Consider the following 22,298-nt stretch of genomic DNA (forward strand, 5'->3'; position numbering starts at 1 on the left):
GATTTCTGTGTCATAAATTTTAAATAAACAAATTTTGTATTATGCAGAAGTAACACTAAATAATATTATTTATCCATAAATAATTGTTTCATGTACAACTCAAAATAAATTAGACATCACTACGAAGTCATTTCAAATATAAGGAGATACATATACCATGAGCATGAAAAAAATAGTGAAATATTAAATGCAGCATGTTTTGAAGACAATTTTATTCAAATTAATGCTAAAGTGCCTCACGAAGCAACGAAACTGACTGTGGTATTTACATGTTGCAGTACGTTAAAATCTTTTTGCAGGTTGGTTTTTCTTTTAAAATGAATATTCTAAGTTATTGGGTTATTGTACGGATCCATTGTAGTTCAAAAATATTAGGCTGCATTAATGGTACACTATGTCACAAGGGCACAAAGTACAAACATGAGCGCCCGAAGAGTGCGGTTGTTGTACGTTTGTGCCCGAGTCACGTATAATGTTTTTCTTACCGTGGGCGCAAAGTGCAATTTGAGGTCTGTAACGAGGTTCGTAAAGAAGACTTTCGAACGAGTATCGGAAAACTGCTATTTTGCCCGAGGAAGTACCAGCCTCCCAAAACCACATGAAGCTGAAGCTACCCGCTGATGCTAGCCGCTGTACTATATGAAAGGGTTATTAGCTGGTTTTTACGCTCCAATATATTGAATCTTTTTTTACATTTTTTCTGCGTTGATAGAAGGCTTACACTTTTGTTCCTTATGAATAAGTCTACAATTTAAGTGTTGTAAAACTAATCAGTCTTTATTTTAAAAAAAGTTATAAGGCTTTTAGTGCGAATAATCGCACTTTTTCGTCATTTCCGACGCATTATAATAAACAAACTTTCGTTTATAATTTTTCTGCGTCAACTGAACACATTTTGTTTTATCTGATATAAGAAAATACACAATTTAAGACGTGTTAGACCTCTTAATCATCATTTGGACAAAAGTTATGAAGAATTTAGGGTGAAAAAGCGTACTTTTTAGCTGTTTTATTACTTTATCAGGAACAAACTGTTGTTTGAAATTATTCTGCCTGGTTTGGATGTCTATAGTTTTCTTAAGTCTTAGTTAAGGAACGTATTTGGCCCTGTTGTATATATTTATTTCTGTATAAGATTGGTACAAATAAACTTTTTTGTAGACCCTTTCATATAGTACAGCGGCTAGCATCAGCGGGTAGTTTTAGCTTCATCGAAACCACCCGAGGGCGGAAATAAAATTGTATGTATCCTTTAACTGCAATGAGGATAAAAAAAAAAAAAAAAAAAAAAAAAACGGCTATCAGCGCATGCAAGTGTAAGTAACATTTCTGTGTGACATTATTTTTGTAACCGATGACGCAAAATCTTTGTCCTTGGGCCATCGTCTGAGCCTTTGTAAATACTTTCTACTTACGGGTAGAAATGGTAGTTTTCGTTGGATAAGCGCCATCGCCTTTGGGGCTATTTTGCGGCTCGAGGGTCCTGCAAAGCAGGCCCAAGGGTCAGTAAGGTTGCCCCTGAGGGATGGAGTTTATGTGGCGAACACCATTTTTCCTACCACGAGCACACCAACCTCTCAAAACGCTCGAGGTAGGAAATTGTATTTTTCGTCATGTAAGTGCCATTCTCACTCTGGGCCTATTTTGCGGCCCAAAGGACCTGCGAAACAGAACCCGAGGGACATATGGTAGCCACGGTGCGATGTGGCGAATCTTATTTTTCCTACCAAGGGTATACCAGCCTCTTAAAAACGCCAGAGGTAGGGAAATATAGGATTTGCCACATAAGCACCATCGCACCGTAGCTACCTTACGTCCCTTGGGTCCTGTTTCGCAGATCCCTCTAGCTGCAAAATAGCACCGGAGACCTTGGCTCTTATCCGACGAAAACTAATATTTCTTCGTTGGGCACTTTTTTACACCTTTCAATGGTTACTACGACCTCGGTAGGAAAAAAAGAGTTTGCACCTATTGCGCATTTAACCAGGGCAAGTGCAAGAAGTCCCTCGGGTCCTGCTTCCCAGATTCCTCCCGCCTGGTGCTTGTTCTAGACGTGGCCCTAAGTATTTTGTCGCCCTATTACATAAAGTGATTCACCAGGCGCAAAGTTCATAAAATATATAAGAAAATTAACCAAAAAGTAATTCCAGTTTTGTCCCCAATTTTTAAATAAAAGTTTTTTTGAGGCATAACATCGAGATAGCGGTCAATTTGCTCGAAATTTCATGTAATGTTATAGGGAAAAATTATAAACACGAGCTTCAGTGGAAATGACATCCTTTTTCTGCGATTTACATAATATTATTATATCTTCATATGTCAAAACAGATACAACTTTCAAAAGCACAAAACTTTTTAATCGTGAAACCGACTTTTGACAGTTTTGAATTGTCCGAGTCAAATGTGATTTGACGTGACCACTTTTTTGGAACTTAAAATTAAGCGATTCGTATTTTGTAATAAACGCAAACATCGTGAATTGTGATTCAGCCACATTATCGTTGCCAATACATAGCATTTTTATTAATAAGAAAAGCTGTTTACTATAATGCACCAAATCTCGATGGTATTTAAAATTGTCGACTAAGTAGCCATAATGTATGAAGGCGTCTGATGAGTATATAATGTGCCAAACCAATTGACATTGCAAAACTCCTATTTAAGGCTTCAGAATTGCTGGAAAAGTACAGAATAAAACGTTTTTGGAATTTAAAAAAATTCTATTCAATTTACATTTGATTCTTGTTTTTTTGGACTTAACGTAACATAGAAGAAATAATGAGTAGTAGTTTCCGTACCTGGTGGTGCAGGACAAACCCTTGACCCAAGGGACTCCTTTTAGCTTGCCTTGGTAGGATACGCACCAGTTGCGAACTTTGTTTTTCATACTGATACCGTAGTAAATATTTAAAGATAAAAAAAACGCCTACAGTCGGACAATTATGATTTAATATTATATTCCTACAGTCTCATTGTACGCCTTATTTAAAAGGCCCATACAATTGTATATATTTAATCCCAGAGGTTATTTATAACAGTTTATCAGTATTTTTATAACATACAGTAACTTACAAAAGACAAGCTTACTATTGTGTTTCGATCATTACTCTAATATTTATCAGCGGAAAAAATGAGTGATTTCTCGATGAGGATATTTAAATTCATACGTGGTAACTATATCTAGAATTCAGTGTGCATGTTATCTGATGATTATATTAACTTTGCTAAAATTTTCATAATTTTTCCATACCGATTAAGCAAATAACTATGTTAATAATTAATGTGTCAAGATGCCATTACGAAAAATATCGTGAGTTTATATAAAACAAGTTTAATAATATAATACAATTTTTGGTACTTATATCAGTGTATCTGTAGAGACTATTCAATTATTGACTATGCTATTAGAGTGTTAAAGTATGTATCAAGTGCATGGTATAAGTACATGACTGAATTAAATTATTAATTAATGCGTTCCAATATCTGATTGAAGATGGTTGACACACTTGTACCCTGATGTTCGCTTTTTGATACCCAATTGTCTGCGATTATCCGTAACTACTGTATATTATAATGGAATATATTATTTCTAACAATAATGACATAAGGCTAAACTTTACAGAATCCAGGGGTAGATTATGCTGAACCGTTTAAACATTTTGAAGACCGATTCAGAGAAGAAGTAATTCTTAAAAAACGAGTGGATATACAAAAAATTAATATTTTATTTATCAGAACCATACAATTTGTAAAATAATCATTTTGCAGTTGAGCCCTGCAACTCGAAAGTAGTAATGCAGAATAAAGACAACTCTTTGGTATATAAGCAAATAATGTTACAATTTTTTTATTTTGTATATTTTTCGTAATTATGACGAGTTGAAGCAAAGTGGTAATATTGTTGACCGTATAATAATAATAATAATAATAATAATAATAATAATAATAATAATAATAATATCAATAATATCTGTCATTAGTAATTTTTTTGTATAATTAATTATTGTATTTATTATTTAGCAGCTGCACTACGTCTACACAAAAAATTTATAGTTTCCGTCTAAAATGCACATTCTCCAGGGTAGTTGCTGGGCCTGTGAGCACTTGTGAAGCAACGCTGATGGGACTATTGGGACCGTTGTGGTTAGGTGCACAGTAGTGACAAGCACTATTTTTCCTACTGAAGACACAGCAGCCACTCGAAAATGCCCAAAATGGAAAAAGTACCATTTCACATTATGTAGGCAAATGGATACCCACATACCATATATTAATATTTTAACTAATTAACAAATTAATAAATATGATTTGTTCTCAACACCTAAGTGTCTGTTGGAAATCACCCTCTTTAATATAAATTTATTTATATTCTGTATCTTGTATTAAAAGCATAGTAAGTTTAATAGATATTGAAACAGCAAGTAAGAGCTCGAGTTAAAGCAATTGTTTCGGGCTATACGTGTTTGATGATTCTCCTGTAAAGTTTTAGTCCATGTCCCAGGCTGCACTAGATTAACCAAACCCATTTGTAATTGATGGTGCTTAACTACATTTTTCATTTAAGCTAGATTGAAATATTTAATGCACATTTAGCTCACCCACTTGTACCGGTGACAAAAAATTTTTTGAAATTTTACTAAAATTTATTACTATAAAATATTGTATACGTGCTATTTGGAAAATTTTGTGTTGAATCGCGTTTGGTGTTTGTTGTGGAGTATAATATGGTGATCCTGGCGTAAGTGGCTCTAAATGCCTTGAAGAATCGTTGGAAAAGGTTGGTTGGAAAAATTATTTTCCATAGTAGTTATACCTCAAATACCACCCACAACAAATATCCAGAGAAATTTTACTACAGAGTTTTTGGGTCAAAAGATAAACGGTATTTTGTATGAGTCAATTTTAGTAAAATACGTATTTTTTCGAACAATACGTATGCTTTTGACGCGTGTAGTTAAGCTGCTAATATAGTGAAAGTGTTCTAACCAATATGAAATAAAAGCTAGAATTAAACCCTATCGGTTAAAAAAAATTTGACAATGTGATATTACGACAAAATTTTCTTAAATATCGTATTAAGGAGTCAAGATATCACAAGATATCAACTGAAAATTTTTTTTTCTAGAAAGTTTAACCCTTTTAACATAACTTCATTTAATTTTAACCTTTAATTTTAATTTCTTGGAGTGGCATGAGCTCTGGATACAAAATTAACCACTCATGGCAGAATACCACCTATATATATAAATATTTATGTATGTATATATATACCAATAGTTTGTACATGCACTAGCTACACCTGAAAGTCAGCTGCACTGATAATTTGTTCAAATTAACTATGATAATTTTACAAACACGTATCGTAGATTTTTCACACCCAGCTTTTGCAAGTACTTATCAAACGTTTATATTAAAAGTAATGCATTTTAAGAATTGATAATTAGCGGATAAAAAAAATTTTAAAAAAGTAAAAAGAATAATTGTTATTGCACGAATGTGCTGCAACTGTAAAATTTTTATTTGTTAATGTAATATGTAATATGAAATGGTAAATGTAGTATGTGTTTGCTACTTACATATATATTTTTTTACATTAACAAATATTGCTTAAATTTACAATAGTATAATACGCTGGTAGTTTCAATCATTACGACGTCCAACCAGCATAATATTTTATTGACCATCAGATAAAAGTATTTTTTTAAATAAGATCGTCGTTTTATTAGCTTAACAATTTTTTAATTCCAGATACGTAAAAAATTTGCATTATAAGTATATTTGTGTAGAACGCGTCAATTATCGTGAAAAATTCAACCCCTTTAACAATGCGTAATTGTTACAAACGGCTAAACGTTTATATCAGCGTAATAAGCGGTGAAAACTGGCAATCACCATAACTACACATTTCCTCCGTGCCATTGTTGACAGACTTTTTATTTAAAAGAATGAAATAAAATGAAAAATTTTTTGAAAAAATTAAAAAGACAAAATTTACGGTAAATTTATAGAAGAGTATTGAACAGCTTGGTTGGACGCAAGGTACGCGTGTGTGACGTAAGGCGTAGATGAAAAATTGACCTCTGGAGCTGCTGCTACTGGGTCGAGTCTAGCTATTCCAGTTGAGCACCGTCAATGAAGCCTCGCTCGTAAGGACTCTGTTTTTTCCCATTTTCCAGTGTACAAACTAACGTGCTTTTGTGTATAGTCGGCGGAATCAGAAATAAATATTACGTAAATTAAAAAAAAAATCACTTCTTTGTCAATCCAAAAATTTCTCCTGCTACAGCGAGTAAATATCACCATCTTGCTATACGCCAAAAAAATTTCTTTTTTATTTTAACCTTATATTTAAAAACTGCTTTAGCGTGTGGTAAATAATTATTAGAGTTATTAATCAAAAACGGGAAGTACGAAGCACAAGTTTTTTTGTAGTAAATGACATTAGTGTAAAAGTAAAGGGTATTATTGTTTAAAAAATGGTAGGTTCATTGCGCATTATTTATGTTTGTTAATAGTGTTTGGGTGATGATCAATTAATCGTATAATTTACAAAATAATAAAAAGTCCGGAGCGCACTTCTTATTTTTGTAGTTTGCGTAAGTTTTTTTAATAATAAATGGTATTACGTATATTTAAATCGAGAAGTCGAATTCAAACGAGAAATTAATCAAAGTAATAACTTATAACGTTGCTTCCACTTACCTTAAAGTATATATATATATCATCGATGTGATCATGTTCACCTCAGATAGAAGTATATGATATTGTTGGTATATTCATCAGCCCCTTCAATCGTGCCCGGGATAGTCATTTTAAAAGTGGGAGGAGTAGGCAAGGAGAGATGAAAGTGGAGAAGAGGAGAGGAAGTCAGAGCAACTGACGAGATGAGAGCCTTCTAGCGCCATATATTATATACTTTCAACAATACAAGGTCTGAATGTACTGATGAGAGGTTTGTATAAAGTACCAGTCAAAACTCAATACTCCTACACAATTTTGAACAACAAATGTCATACAAAATGTCAGTTTCAATTTTGTTTGACATCAATAGAAAACACAACAATGCGTGTGCTTATAGTTTGGACACAGAAAATTTATTCAAGTATCTTAAACAATATGTCCAAATTAATGGACTTAAAGATATGGAATTTATGGTATAATTTGGCATGCTAAGAAGACTTGCTTTTGCGCAAGCAAACTTTATTGTTGAGAAGTCAACTGTTTTATAACGTTAATTAATAAGAATTGTTACCATAAGATGAGTAAGCTTTAATTTCTTACTTAGCAAACACTAATAGATGTGTAGCCAAGCTAAATTTTTTTTCTTAGTTTCGTATACTAAAAGTTCAACAAATTGTTAAGCAGCAAGCCCAGATAGTAAGGGGCCTCTGGTAAGTATATATTTAACTATTGTTTCATGATAACGACTGTGGAAATTAGATTATGGGCAAACAACTGCTAGTAAAAAGAATTTCAACAGATTTTTGGTTATAAATAGTAATTTTATCTCCTAAGATAAGTAATCATCTTGTTTTCAATGTTGAACGATTACAGCAGCTCTTCGGTGAGCAAGTGTCAGCGATAAATTGATCAACTGATTTAAAGTTAGGTTTACTTATAAATTTGATTCGTAAGTGTACGAGTGGTGGCAGCAAGAAGCCCACCGACTTTTAATTTAAAAAACTGTGAATATAACTATTCCTTAATGAGCAAGTGCATGTGATACGTATGAATTAAATGTCTTTTTGCTATAGATAATAATTGAATTTTCTCTTTGGCAAGCTTAAGCTTACCATGGATAGCTTTACTCCTCTTGTGTACTTAACGATAATGCGTTTAAAGATTTTTTTGCAGTGCATTCCATTGTGTTAAATAGGAGCGCTACAAACTGAAAACATTTCTCATGCAGAATAATAATTACGTACAGTTCTACCTAAGCTCAGTATCTGTCTGAAAGTCACCTGTTCCTTGTTAGTAAGAACAAGCTTCAGTAGATGTTTCTACTGATGGTAGCTCACACTTGTTACCTTTGTGTTATTCAGACAAATGATTCAGTGGAGGACTATCCCTTACAAAAACATCGTGCAGAAAATTCTGCAAAAAATTCTGCAAGAAACTCTGCAAGAACCTTCCAGGCGAATCTGCGATAATTCCGGCAGAGTTTATGTGCCAATTTTCTGCAAGATCCCTTGCAGGCTCATTTGCAGAAATTTCTGCAGACTTAGCAGTGCTTAATTTTTCAAAAGACAAATTAAATTTAAATTTAATTAACTATCAGTAAATCAGCCGTAAGGCGTAGTTATTTAGATGATAACACAAGAACCAGGGAGTTAAAGTGTAATTAAAAATTTTTTTAAGAAATGTTAATTAGAGAAATTTGTTTCATGTTTTATGCTAGGCAAGTGTGTCTGTAAGGTGACTGGTAGGTGTAGCTTGATCCTATAGTCAGCAGTGCTCATGGTGTATGTTAGCAGCTAGGACTTGTTGCTTTAGATCTTCTTATCTATTAAATGCAAACAAAAATTTATATACATATACGTATCTTCCTTTATTATGTAGTTGTAAGTGTGGGGCTTACTGCACTACCCCCACCCTTTCCAGCACCTCTACCCCCTTCCCCCATAACCCCCCTTCAAAATAAGAAAAAATTTGATGACAGGCAATGATATTTGAACTCAACAAAATCGTAGTCGAAGACTTACTTAGCCTACTTCCTAGCAACCCCGTTGCCTCCACATACGATTTTAAAACCTTCCATGACCCTTACGCAGTGCCCCCATCGTTCCCTCACAAAATAACTAAATATAACGTTAATTTCACCGTTATTTTGACCTATTAAAAATCTCTTTTTTCTGTAATCCTTCCAAGCCCCCGCCACCCCCCTGCACTTTTAAAAGTGCCACTCTCCCATCCCCCATATTAAACATACTTTTGTTTTCGTTTGTGACAGTCATAAAAGTGTAAATACCACCTTCTCAAAAAATATAAAATTTGTGAAATAACAATGACACAAGTAACTTGACGACAGAGCATTTAATTTATGGCCACTTCCTTTTCTTAAGGTTTATTAATTATCATAGCAAATGCCAAGTTTAAAAGAAATTTCTTTCCGTCAAGTATAAAAGGTAACGATAAGGCTTTATCTGTATTGAAAGTGATTTACAGTATACATACTTTTTTTTTTAAGTTTTACTTCTGTGATTATTTTAGCTTCAATATTATATTCGAATAATTTTATAATTTTTATGTGTGGGCCAGTGCACAAACCATCTGCTAAAAAATTTCTAATTAAAATAACTATTGCTCTTAGTTTTGAATTTACTTTATACGGTGGTAAACCATCAAGAATAGTGTTCATTATTTTGAAAGAAAAATTTCTAGAAATGTTACTATCCTATTTATCAACACCTTTCTACACGGTATGATATATGCTATAATGATTTGTTGTGATTTCTTTTATTAGATTTAAGACCTTGTTTTTTTAAAAAATAGGATATGTATTGTGACAAGTTAGGATAACACTAACAAATGAAGATTGGAAAGTTGTGGTAAACATTTGAACATACATTTTTTTTTTTTTTATATATTATACTGCTCTACGTCCGGCTCCTTTAATAAGGGCACTTCTATGGACACTTAGCACTTGGGAAAAGTAATACTGGGAGGGGGTCGAGGAAAATTAGGCAATTTTCGCTGCGAGAAGGTTGCCAAGACCCTCCTCGAGGAGCATTGCGTGGTGAAAAAGCACATGTGAGACTCACAGAGGTACTTGCCCGAAAGTCGCACTGGCCGCGAATCGAACCACGGTCTTCCACGTGCCCGCGTGTCAATCCACGACCTAGCTGACCGAGCCACCGCACGCTCATTTAAATATACATCATTGACTTTCCATTTTTCAGAAATTATCAGTGATATTAATTTTCCCTCTATATTTTCTAAAAGCAATTTTTAAAAATTTCCATCAACTAAACAAATATTTCTACTAAATTTTAAAATATAAAAAGAACCTCAAACAAATGATGACTCCAACATTTTTTGTAAAACCATACTTTTATGACCATTTGTATCACAGAAGGTGTTTGATGGAAATCTTCTCCCAAAATTACTAATTTATTTCACAAACGTACGTGTGTATTGGGTACATCACGCAAACTTCTTTCTACTTTTTCTAAAGCTTTTTTCAAAATTATTGAACCCTCATCTTAAATTGTTAAATTAATTCTACGTAATTTCGTTTTTTTTTTGTTTAATTTTGAAAAATGTGGGCTCGATATTACTCAAGTCCAAGGGTAAGCGAAAATTTCCATGAGTCGTCATATTTTTTGGTAGTTATACTAAAGTATTACTAATCTTTAATATTAACAAAAAAAAGTTTTTTTTCTTCGTGATATAAAGTAACAAATTGATGTCTTATGAAGAAAGGTTTCGCCTAATTCTTCAGGACAACATATAAAATAGATCTTCCTAATATTTTAACTTACAGTTCTTAAAATACACGTTTGTTTATTGCTTAGCTACGCATACATCGAATCAAGCGTATGTTCACAGAAAGCAACTTCTTACGCGTCATCATTGTTTTGTAGGTCAATTTTAAACGATATAGATAGATAAATAGCTCACATAACTTATCTCTGAGTTTCAAAGTTTTGTTAATGTGCAGAGAAGCATAACTTTTTTTGTTTGGAATGACACCTATCTAAGTACTAACCGTGCCAAATGTTGCTTAACCTCGGTGATCAAGAAGACTGCAACTCTACCACTGAGCCTTCATGTTGGTGTGTGTATGTGTGCATGCGTGCGCGTGCACGTGTGTGTGTGTGTGTTAAAAAAAGGTGACTTATGCAGACAACCATAAGTATCGGGGGAGATAATTATGTGGACAAATTACAAATTCTTCGAACGTCCACATAATTCTACCAGGTTATTAATATATATCTCCAAAGCATGAAGAGTCTGCATTAGTCACCTTCTCGTAACATATGTATACATATCCTTGTGCACTCCACGCGCCAAGCGGGTCATGGACAGAACAGGCAACTCCTACCAATGAGAGGTAAGTATTTCAAATGTCTCCCACCAATAAGGAGAAGGCAAGTTATTAATAGATTAGAGGGTGATTCGAAATTCTTTGGTAAGGTAGATAATTAGTAGAATAAGAAGTATCCGCTAGATGGCACTGACAGGTGTATAAACGTATCATTTTAAATTAATACCACCAGCGCTCTCAAAAGTGACTGCCAAACTTGCGGGAAATTTAAATATGTAAAAAAACGCTAGAAAATATTTCTCACAAACTTACGATCTAATGCATTAATAATTAATTATTATTCAATAGACACAGATTTAGAATGTCAGAATAATTTTTTCACCTTTTATTTATAAGAAATATTAGTTAAAAGCACTCATTACTAAAACTCGTTAAAGTCAGTATAAATCGTATTTTAGCATCGGAAAAGGTGTGGTAAAGGAAGATTGTAATATAATATTATTATATTGACGCCCATCAATAAGTTTTGTTTTAATTTATTAATAATAACATACAGATGTATTAGCTAATAAAGAAATGCAGTAGTGCACTGTTTTATCCTACGTGCAGGATTGATTACCATCGCAGTAATTGGCTGGCACTATATCGACATGAAATCTAGTAAGATCTAGTATTTTTTTAAAACGCACAAATTAACAAGTGCTATATATATATATATATATGTGTGTGTGTGTGTGTGTGTGTGTGTGTGTGTGTGTGTATGTGTTTGTGTATACATGCATTTTATACGCGAGCTTACCTACAAAGTGCATTTATACTGGCATCCCTCCTAAAAAATTTCATAAAACCCTCTAGCGTGTTGTGGTGTCAGACAGACAAATCCAGACGACGCTGGTTTTCTCATGCAAATTTTTGTGTAAAAAAAAAATTTTAGCGGAGCTTGTCTGCCCAAAAGTATGGCAGGTCACGTTAATTTTATGGATTGAATATCCTGAGAATGCAAACTGTCAGTGAGCATCGGCTAGTCAAATACTATATTAACCAGCCGTACAGGGTTTTTTTCATCTGCGTGATAATAAATCTGATTATTCGTGCCATCTGTACTCCAGAGACATCTACTGGTGCCAGGTAACCGTAAGGCCCTGGTAGTCTTTTGGAATAGTCGTGCGTCATCTTGTCTCATCTTGCGTCATCTAAGTCGTCTAGTTTTATCTCGAGTCATCTCTCGTTAACTCGAGAAGATGCATTTCGACCTGCGAAGACGCGTGTGCACTCGTTGGAGACGCGCGCACATCTAAGCGTGCTATACTACAATCTTGCGGGCATTCGAGAGACCAGCTACGCTCCTGCAAAGCACGCATTGTATACGTACAACGGCTTGTGTATCCAGCGAATGCCCGCTACTAAACGAGCCCTTACTTGCGGTAGTCGGCCGGTTGCAGTAACGTTATCCGACATTCATCGTTGCGCGAGCTGCTAAGGTGGTATATATCGGCTTAATTCTGCAAATCGAGATACGAAAAAAACCTTCCTCGAGAATTGTTAGCGCATCCAAAGCTTTTTCGAGAGCTACAAGATTATCGGTGGTTGACTGCATTTGGTGCGCGCTTGCGAGTGCACGTATCGCAAGGACGGGGTACGTGCTTATCCAGAATCAGAGCGCGTGCACTAAGGTTAAACAAGAGCTCGTGACCCAAGTCCCGTCTGTGCAGCAGTGACCCTAGACTAGGCTCGAGCTAGCGTTTCGTCGAGGTGTTCCAGCGCCAGCGCGTGTTGCGCAGCAGACTGCCGTTAACTGTTTCCTTGACGATCACGAGGTCTACGGTTGACAGCACGTGCCCATCATGGACGAAGAGGAGATGTCAAGGTTGATCGATAATGTTTAAAAGCGTGAATAGCTTTGGAGAACGGACGAAAAGTTCAGCTCTAAGAAAAAGTCTAAATCGTGGGATGCTGTTTTCAAAGAGTGTGGAATGGCAGGTGAATTCTGCACTTTTATTTATACAAGTGTACTTTTAACGTGAAAACGTAGCTTTTTCTTATAAAATGTAAATACAATAAACTAATTTTGTAATTTTATTATTTTTTCTAAATTAAGTCACTGCATCATAAGTTATTCAAATTTTTTTCGTTAGGAGCTACGGTAAAGTATCGGTGGAGGGTTATAAAATCTCGTTTTGCCATGGATTATGGTACATACAGATCCGGCCAGAATAGCGACTGTATGGCAATCAAGTGATGTCATGATAAGAGAGAAAAGATTATTTGATGTTTTGTCCCGGGAGCACGCCAGGACTTATCAGTAAGGCTGATGACGTGCTCCCTGCCTTAGACACCTATATTGGTGGGGATACCCCAGCTCAATCTTAAACGCCCTTATATATTAACCAAGATGAAAATCCGAGCACTTGCAAGTAGGTTAACTTCAATGGTTGGACACCTAGCGGATGGTTGGAGAAAGACGGAAAGCAGTAGTGACCATGTGGTAGTGAGGGTCCCCACAACTGCACTTGGACACATTATCGAGATCTAATGTTTTTTAAAGATTATGTTACTCTGAAGGATAAAACTTTTCACGTAGAAGACCAAGTGGGAAAAAAAAATTGTAGTGCAGCCTCTGAAGGAGATGTTACCACTTGCCATACTGATCATGGTGATTTACACAGCAATGTCGAGACACCTACTATAGATTTACTTTTTTTTAAAACATTACTTCCTAATATTCAACAAATCAATCCAGATGATATGATGCTTTTTTAAAAATGATGCAACTTAGTTCAGTCAGAGTCATCAAACTTCAATGAACACGAGTTTAATTAACATCAAACAGAAACCTGCTGAATTCAAATTCAACAAAAAGGAACCTACTTTCTATGCTACGTATGATCCAACTAAAGACACAACAAAAGGTCATTTTTATTTTTATTTTTGTTAGTCCCATAATTTCAGTTTTCAGTATTTTGCACGAGTTTTTTTTTTTATACAAAATATAATTACATACAAGCTCTGTTGAAATGTCATTGAAAAACAGTAATCGTTATTAGTAATATAAAAATTATTGCAAAAAATCGTATTAATTATATTTTGTACAAATCTTTCAGACTGTGTGATCGTAGATAGAAGCCCAAAGAACAAAGAAATAAAAACAGAGCCAGTATTTAAGAGAGAACGTGCATCCGAACATCAGCTTCATCAAAGTACCTATCCAGGCTATGGTCCATCGAATTATCATACATCCTTTCCATTTCCTTATCAACACAACCCTTATTACAGTCCGTACCCACCTCAATATTACTACTATGGCAGTGTGCCTCATTTACCCCCCAACCCTGCACAACATCCGCCACTTACACATCCACCACCGCCAAGCTCTGAATATCCACCCTCGTTTCTATCGCAATACAACCCTCATCAACATCAGCAAGCATCCAATGAGCACGCAATATCTGGTGCAACACCAAGCTCATCTGCAAACCAAGTTTCAATGAATTCAGGATATGTACCAGCAACTTGCAACGTTGTCAAAGTAATAAATGAATCCGAAGTTAGTGCACCTCATCATCAGAGCCCATCTACGTCTGCTACGGTAACTAATGTTGCAGCAGCTGATTCATTGGCAGAAAAATAAAGTTGAACGCTCAGTTATCATAAAAAAAAAATTGTCAGAGGTCTTTAAAGACATCAAGAAACTTTTTTTTTTCTCTGGCTTTTTGTCACTTTTTTTGGTATTTTTTTACCAGTCACTTTTGATTTTATAGTTATCCGTAGTTTTTTCATTTATTTTATTTATTTATTTATTTTTGTTTTTTATGATTGTAAACAATTTACTTCAGCTCACTTAATGCTATACAAAAATTTGAGCAATGCTTTATAGCGAGTGAGATTAAAAAAGTGAATTTTTATTAATTTTTATTATTGTGAAAGAAATGCGGATTGCAAAAAAACAGATTTAAGTTAAATTAAATAATTTTAAGTTAAGTTGAGGTATGCAAAACTTCTGATCTGTCACTTAAAGCTATAGAAAAATGTGGGCAATGCCTTACAGCGAATAGGATTTAAAAAGTTAATTCTTATGCATCTCTATTATCATAAAAAAAAATACTGCTTGCAAAAAAATAGTTTCAAGTTAAATTGAATAACTTTAAATGGAGTTGAGATAAATAGTGTTTTTTGTATGTCGTTATTATTAAATAGGTGTAGAAAAATTAATTAGATAACATTTTGTGACATTCAGTGAATTTTGAGTGTTGATACAAATCTACAGATTACTGTATGCTTTATTTTCACATGCAATACGACTAATGAATACGATCGATAAAATCACACAGTAATTATGTTTATGTATTAGTTTATAATTAATGTATTGCGAGGATAGGTACTAAGAAATAAACGACGTTGCACTTTTATTTCTGTATCATATTTATATGTGATGACTGATGCTTTCAATATTATAATAGTTATTTTTATTTTTGTTTTTTTTTTAATACTATTAGATTTTAAAAAAACATGTATCGCAAATAATTCTTATGCCTGATTAATAAAAAATGCGAAAATTAAATCGTGTTTCTTTTTGTTTATTTTTTTAAGGCGGTAAAAGTACATACGCCTAATAAATTTCTATGTTCGTGTAAATCAGTATGATCGTTCTACTACATAACTACTCGATTATAAATTAATCACTGGATTATTTACAAAATAATTTATATACTTAAGCCGCACTGATATACCGTTCCCTTTCTGAAAAACAGGCTCATGAAGACTGTCATTAAGAGTACTTTTTTCCTTTTTATGAATCTTTTTGTATTCATGGTCTATCCAAATATTGTGGAGGAACCATGTTACCTGAACAACTAAAGCCGCTTTTTCTGGAGACTGTTCCGTAGTAGTGTACAATAAACTCCATTTTTGTGACGTATATGAAAATACGTTCTCCACAACTACACGAGCTCGCGATAGTCTTTTATTGAATATTTGTTCTTCTCGTGATAACTGTCTACCTCTAAATAGTTTCATAACGTGCTTTATAAGTGGATAAGCGCCGTCCACCACAAACACATGGGGTACTAATACCGTTGAGTTTGGTAGAGTACTCGGTCCCAAAATGCTCAACTTTTGGTTAATCCAAGCTCTGTAAAAATAAGACGCCTGGAGTGTACCGCCATCACTTTGGTGACCATAATTGCCTACGTCAACGCATATATATTTATAGTTTGCGTCAACGACAGCTTGCAACACTATTGAAAAATATCCTTTGTAATTGTAATACAAGGAGCCAGACTGTGCAGGTTTCTTAATGGCAATGTGGCGACCGTCAATTGCCCCAAGACAGTATGGATAATCGCGTTTTCTATAAAAGTCATTGGATATTTGCATGAAGTTTTTCTTGGTAGGTATTGGCATATGTATTTTTTGAAATACTGTCCATAAAATTTTCATGCATTCTTCAGATATTGTGCAGATAGTCGCAGGTGCCGTATAAAAAGAAGAAGCTAAGTGTGCATATGGTGAACCGGTTGCTAAAAGTCTGCAATGGATAATTTTAATTTACTAAGTAATGTACAAAATGCATAAGTATAGAATAGATTCCACGAAACTAACTTAAAAGTGACTGTTATGAGAGAAAATACAAATCTGAGTAGGACTTTGATATATTTTATGTAGTATACATCAGGCATTGTTAAAAAAGATAAGAAATAAGTTGTAACTATTGGTACGTCAATAAATTTATCATAAAATGTTAGAATACCTTAGAGTTATTACGAATCTTTCTTCAGCATAAATAGGATTATGCAGATGGCACCACTTTTTCTGCAAGCTTTTCTCGATGTTGGATAACAAATATTCAAATGATTAAAGATTCATTCTCAAATATTGTTGAAATTTATCTGGAAGTGTTTTTATGTCTGAAAAAAGTGTGTAATATTCACTGAAAGTAGTCCTCTTCTTATTTAAAGGATAAACTTGGCAGCTTCTCACACTTCGGTGAGTATCCTGCTCATTAATTCGAGAATCCATTCCAGTGTCAAAATTAAATTACATACGACAGCAAGTTAATTTATCGTTAGTCTTGTGACACAAACTAGGGTGAGAAACTAGCACTCTTTTGACAAAGATGTCAACACCGCAATGCAATACCTTGTTGTTTCCTAATTATCAGCTGTTCCATCAAGTAGTGTTGTGTGCATATGTATATAAAGCTCGTCGTTGGCTCCGTTGGTCAGCGTGCTAACCCTTGTAACAACATAGCTCAAGGGGTCGTAGGTTCGATTTCCTGTAGAAGAGTAATCAAATTTTTTTTTATGATTTTTGCCGAGTATCGAATTCATGGAACCTACTTACGATGAAGGATTCGATTTAAGATGAAAAAATATAAAAATTGAAAAGTAAACTGGAATGCTCGTTAGGTGTTACCAAATCTACATAGATAATGACATTCTTTACACGAACATAGAAATTTATAAGGTGTATGTAATTTTACCGTCTTGAAAAAATGAACAAAAAAAAACATGATTCAATTTTCGCATTTTTTATTAATCAGGCATAAAAATTATTTGCGATACATATTTTTTCCAAAATCTAATAGTATTAAAAAAAAAACAGAAATAAAAATAACTATTATAATATTGAAAGCATCAGTCATCACACATAAATATGATACAGAAATGTAAGTGCAACGTCGTTTATTTCTTAGTACCTATCCTCGCAATACTATAATTATAAACTAATACATAAACATAATTATTGTGTGATTTTATCGATCGTATTTATTAGTCGTATTGCATGTAAAAATAAAGCGAACAGTAATCTGTAGATTTGTATCAACACTCAAAATTCACTGAATGTCACAAAATGTTATCTAATAAATTTTTCTGCACCTATTTGATGATTACGACATACCAAAAACACTATTCATCTCAACTCAATTTAAAGTTATACAATTTAACTTGGAACTATTTTTTTGCATGCAGTATTTTTTTTTTATAATGATAGAGATGCATAAAAATTAACTTTTTAAATCATATTCGCTGTAAGGCATTGCCCACATTTTTCTATAGCTTTAAGTGACAGATCAGAAGTTTTGCATACCTCAACTTAACTTAAAATTATTCAATTTAACTAAAATCTGTTTTTTTGCAATCTGCATTTCTTTCACAATAATAAAAATTAATAAAAATTCACTTTTTTAATCTCACTCGCTATAAAGCATTGCTCAAATTTTTGTATAGCATTAAGTGAGCTGAAGTAAATTGTTTACAATCATAAAAAACAAAAATAAATAAATAAATAAATTAAATGAAAAAACTACGGATAACTATAAAATTAAAAGTGACTGGTAAAAAAATACCAAAAAAAAGTGACAAAAAGCCAGAGAAAAAAAAAAGTTTCTTGATGTCTTTAAAGACCTCTGACAATTTTTTTTTTTATGATAACTGAGCGTTCAACTTTATTTTTCTGCCAATGAATCAGCTGCGGCAACATTAGTTACCGTAGCAGACGTAGATGGGCTCTGATGATGAGGTGCACTAACTTCGGATTCATTTATTACTTTGACAACGTTGCAAGTTGCTGGTACATATCCTGAATTCATCGAAACTTGGTTTGCAGATGAGCTTGGTGTTGCACCAGATATTGCGTGCTGATTGAATGCTTGCTGATGTTGATGAGGGTTGTGTTGCGATAGAAACGAGGGTAGATATTTAGAGCTTGGCGGTGGTGGATGTGTAAGTGGCGGATGTTGTGCAGGGTTGGGGGGTAAATGAGGCACACTGCCATAGTGGTAATATTGAGGTGGGTACGGACTGTAATAAGGGTAGTGTTGATAAGGAAATGGAAAGGATGTATGATAATTTGGTGGACCATAGCCTGGATAGGTACTTTGATGAAGCTGATGTTCGGATGCACGTTCTCTCTCAAATACTGGCTCTCTTTTTATTCTTTTGTTCTTTGGGCTTCTATCTACGATCACACAGTCTGAAAGATTTGTACAAAATATAATTAATACGATTTTTTGCAATAATTTTTATATTACTAATAACGATTACTGTTTTTTAATGACGTTTCAACAGAGCTTGTATGTAATTATTTTTTGTATAATAAAAAAGACTCGTGCAAAATACTGAAAACTGAAATTATGGGACTAACAAAAATAAAAATAAAAATGACCTTGTGTTGTGTCTTTAGTCGGATCATACGTAGCATAGAAAGAAGGTTCCTTTTTGTTGAATTTGGACTCAGCAGGTTTCTGTTTGATGTTAATTAAACTTGTGTTCATTGGGCAGTTGACTTAGATTTTCAATACGTTTAAATTTAGCTATGAATGAAATAATAATTACAGTGATGTAAAATATTTACCTTTGATAGAAGTTTGACGACTCTGACTGAACTTAAAGTTTTCGTGAGATGAGACTGTTTCTTTCCACTGTCGATTGGGTTGTTTATAATGGAATACTAACTTTGTGAAATCATCTTTTAAGAAAATAATGTCGTCGAGGTTTATTTGCTGTGCATCTGGTAAAAGAGTCTCCAAAAATAAAAGATTGATTGCAGAGCTGCTGACGCGAAATGAATTGTGAGCTTGATCATTCATGGTGTCCAGAACAGATGCACTTCGGTTTTCTTCTTGAAATAGACCTTGTAAATTGCTCGCTGGTTCTTTTGAGGGGGAGGTTGTCTTTTAAAAATAACAGGTCACAATTATTTTGGAAATTGGGTTCGTTATTCCCCGAACTACAGTCTCCAGAACGATAAGAATTTAATTTTTTATATTTAGCTTTAGATTTGCTTTTTTTTTGCCATTCGTTTTTTACACTATCAACTGCAGGAGAAGGATAAAAGAAGCAGAATCTAACTTCAAGTTCAAAAAATGAGGTTAAGGGTATAACTATTGAATACCTGATAGTTTGAGCTCCTTTGAAATAGAATACCAAGCGTCTAATTTTTGCTGAGCGTTTTTGTAACGGTTAGACCTCTTTTTTCAAATTCCCTCGTGTTTTCTTACTGCGTTTATAAATAAGAAGATATCCTCTTTCAGCATACCACTAGTCTCGCACTCGTGCTTTCAACCGTAGACCTCGTGATCGTCAAGGAAACAGTTAACGGCAGTCTGCTGCGCAACACGCGCTGGCGCTGGAACACCTCGACGAAACGCTAGCTCGAGCCTAGTCTAGGGTCACTGCGGCACAGACGGGACTTGGGTCACGAGCTCTTGTTTAACCTTAGTGCACGCGCTCTGATTCTGGATAAGCACGTACCCCGTCCTTGCGATACGTGCACTCGCAAGCGCGCACCAAATGCAGTCAACCACCGATAATCTTGTAGCTCTCGAAAAAGCTTTGGATGCGCTAACAATTCTCGAGGAAGGTTTTTTTCGTATCTCGATTTGCAGAATTAAGCCAGTATATACCACCTTAGCAGCTCGCGCAACGATGAATGTCGGATAACGTTACCGCAACCGGCCGACTACCGCAAGTAAGGGCTCGTGTAGTAGCGGGCATTCGCTGGATACACAAGCCGTTGTACGTATACAATGCGTGCTTTGCAGGAGCGTAGCTGGTCTCTCGAATGCCCGCGAGATTGTAGTATAGCACGCTTAGATGTGCGCGCGTCTCCAACGAGTGCACACGCGTCTTCGCAGGTCGAAATGCATCTTCTCGAGTTAACGAGAGATGACTCAAGATAAAACTAGACGACTTAGATGACGCAAGATGAGACAAGATGACGCACGACTATTCCAAAAGACTACCAGGGCCTTACGATTACCTGGCACCGGTAGATGGCTCTGGAGTACAGATGGCACGAATAATCAGACTAATCATCACGCAGATGAAAAAAAACCCTGTACGGCTGGTTAATATAGTATTTGACTAGCCGATGCTCAATGACAGTTTGCATTCTTAGGATATTCAATCCATAAAATTAACGTGACCTGCCATACTTTTGGGCAGACAAGCTCCGCTAAAACTTTTTTTCACACAAAAATTTGCATGAGAAAACCAGCGTCGTCTGGATTTGTCTGTCTGACACCACAACACGCTAGAGAGTTTTATGAAATTTTTTAGGAGGAATGCTAGTATAAATGCACTGACAGCAACGAGTCTTAGCTGCTTACATACATTATGTGCACTAATTACTGTCAGACCAAGCAGAAAATGCCAGGCACCTCACACACACACCTGAATAGCAGTTAACAAACTGTCTGGTGAGCGAAGACACATAGAATGTGGGAAGGGGACAGAATATCATGAGCTGTACATTCAGGCTTGCACAGTATAACACAGAAATACACACACGCCAGCAGGTACAGTAGTGGAAGAAAGTGCACTGCTTACCACCAACCAGTCGTTTTTCTCAAAGTTTATGATAGCTACCCCCGTGCCGCAGCACCAGACCTTTTTTATGCCAACCCATGTCTCTTCTTGATACAGGTCCTAATACCCGCTTATCATCCAACAAATTTTTGAAGAAACAAAGAAAAAATTCAATCTTATGCTGATACAAGTAAACCAAACACGCTTGTCATTATCGTAAAGAGAGAGAAAGGAAGCACTTACATTTGGCTGCGGATGCCTTGTCCATTAATGATCTTTTCTAGAGGCAAAGCCAACTGCTTCTCTACACTTTTTGACAGAGAAGAAAATCTTAGGACGTAATTAATAAAGTTTTTAAGGCTTGGGGGCAGTCGTTTTATCTTTGCTTATCCTCTATTTATCAAGCCATCATGACACAGAAGGAGAAAAAAGATAAGTGAGAGCTTAGCGTCTGCAAAAAACTGACACACTATAATCACGGTTAGCCCATCACCTGATAAATTTAATATCAGGATAGGCAGGATTACAGAGGATCAGACCCTCACTAAGGAATTTCTATGTTATATTTATAGTTTAAATAATAAACACGGTGTTTAATCAATTCCAGTACTTTACCAATTCAGCTCATTATGTACAGACAACCTTGCTTAAAATGTAACTACAATTGGTTTTTAACATCTAATTAGATGTGAGAGTTAGTAAAGTCTTTACAGTTTTACACATGTAAGGAAATGTTATTTTTTTGTGTTCTCGTATGATCGGTTCTAAAGTTTATATTAACTATAAACAGCTATATTAGGGCAAGTTTTAATAACGTTTACCAATCCATGTTATGAGGCGTTATCTTTTCTGTCGAATATCAAAATCTTAAAAAGATTCTGGCAACTTCTTGTAACTGATTATGTGTCAAGGAGACCCTAAAAATCTTAGTTTTAAAGAATTTATTTAAATAAAGGGACAAGGAATGAGAATAAAGATCTCTTTTATTTACACTGGCTTTTAAA

General features: G+C 34.7%; 1 protein-coding gene across 1 annotated transcript in view; it reads right to left on the bottom strand.

The window, feature by feature from the left end:
• The window catches only part of CarT (Carcinine transporter), a 1,715,434-nt gene that overhangs the window by 753,676 nt on the left and 939,460 nt on the right, over positions 1–22,298 (bottom strand). The window lies entirely within an intron of this gene.

The sequence above is a fragment of the Copidosoma floridanum genome, unplaced genomic scaffold (assembly GCF_036245765.1).
Source record: "Copidosoma floridanum isolate Cflo_tuat_1 unplaced genomic scaffold, Cflo_Japanese_pri ptg000016l, whole genome shotgun sequence".
Lineage (NCBI taxonomy): Eukaryota > Metazoa > Arthropoda > Insecta > Hymenoptera > Encyrtidae > Copidosoma > Copidosoma floridanum.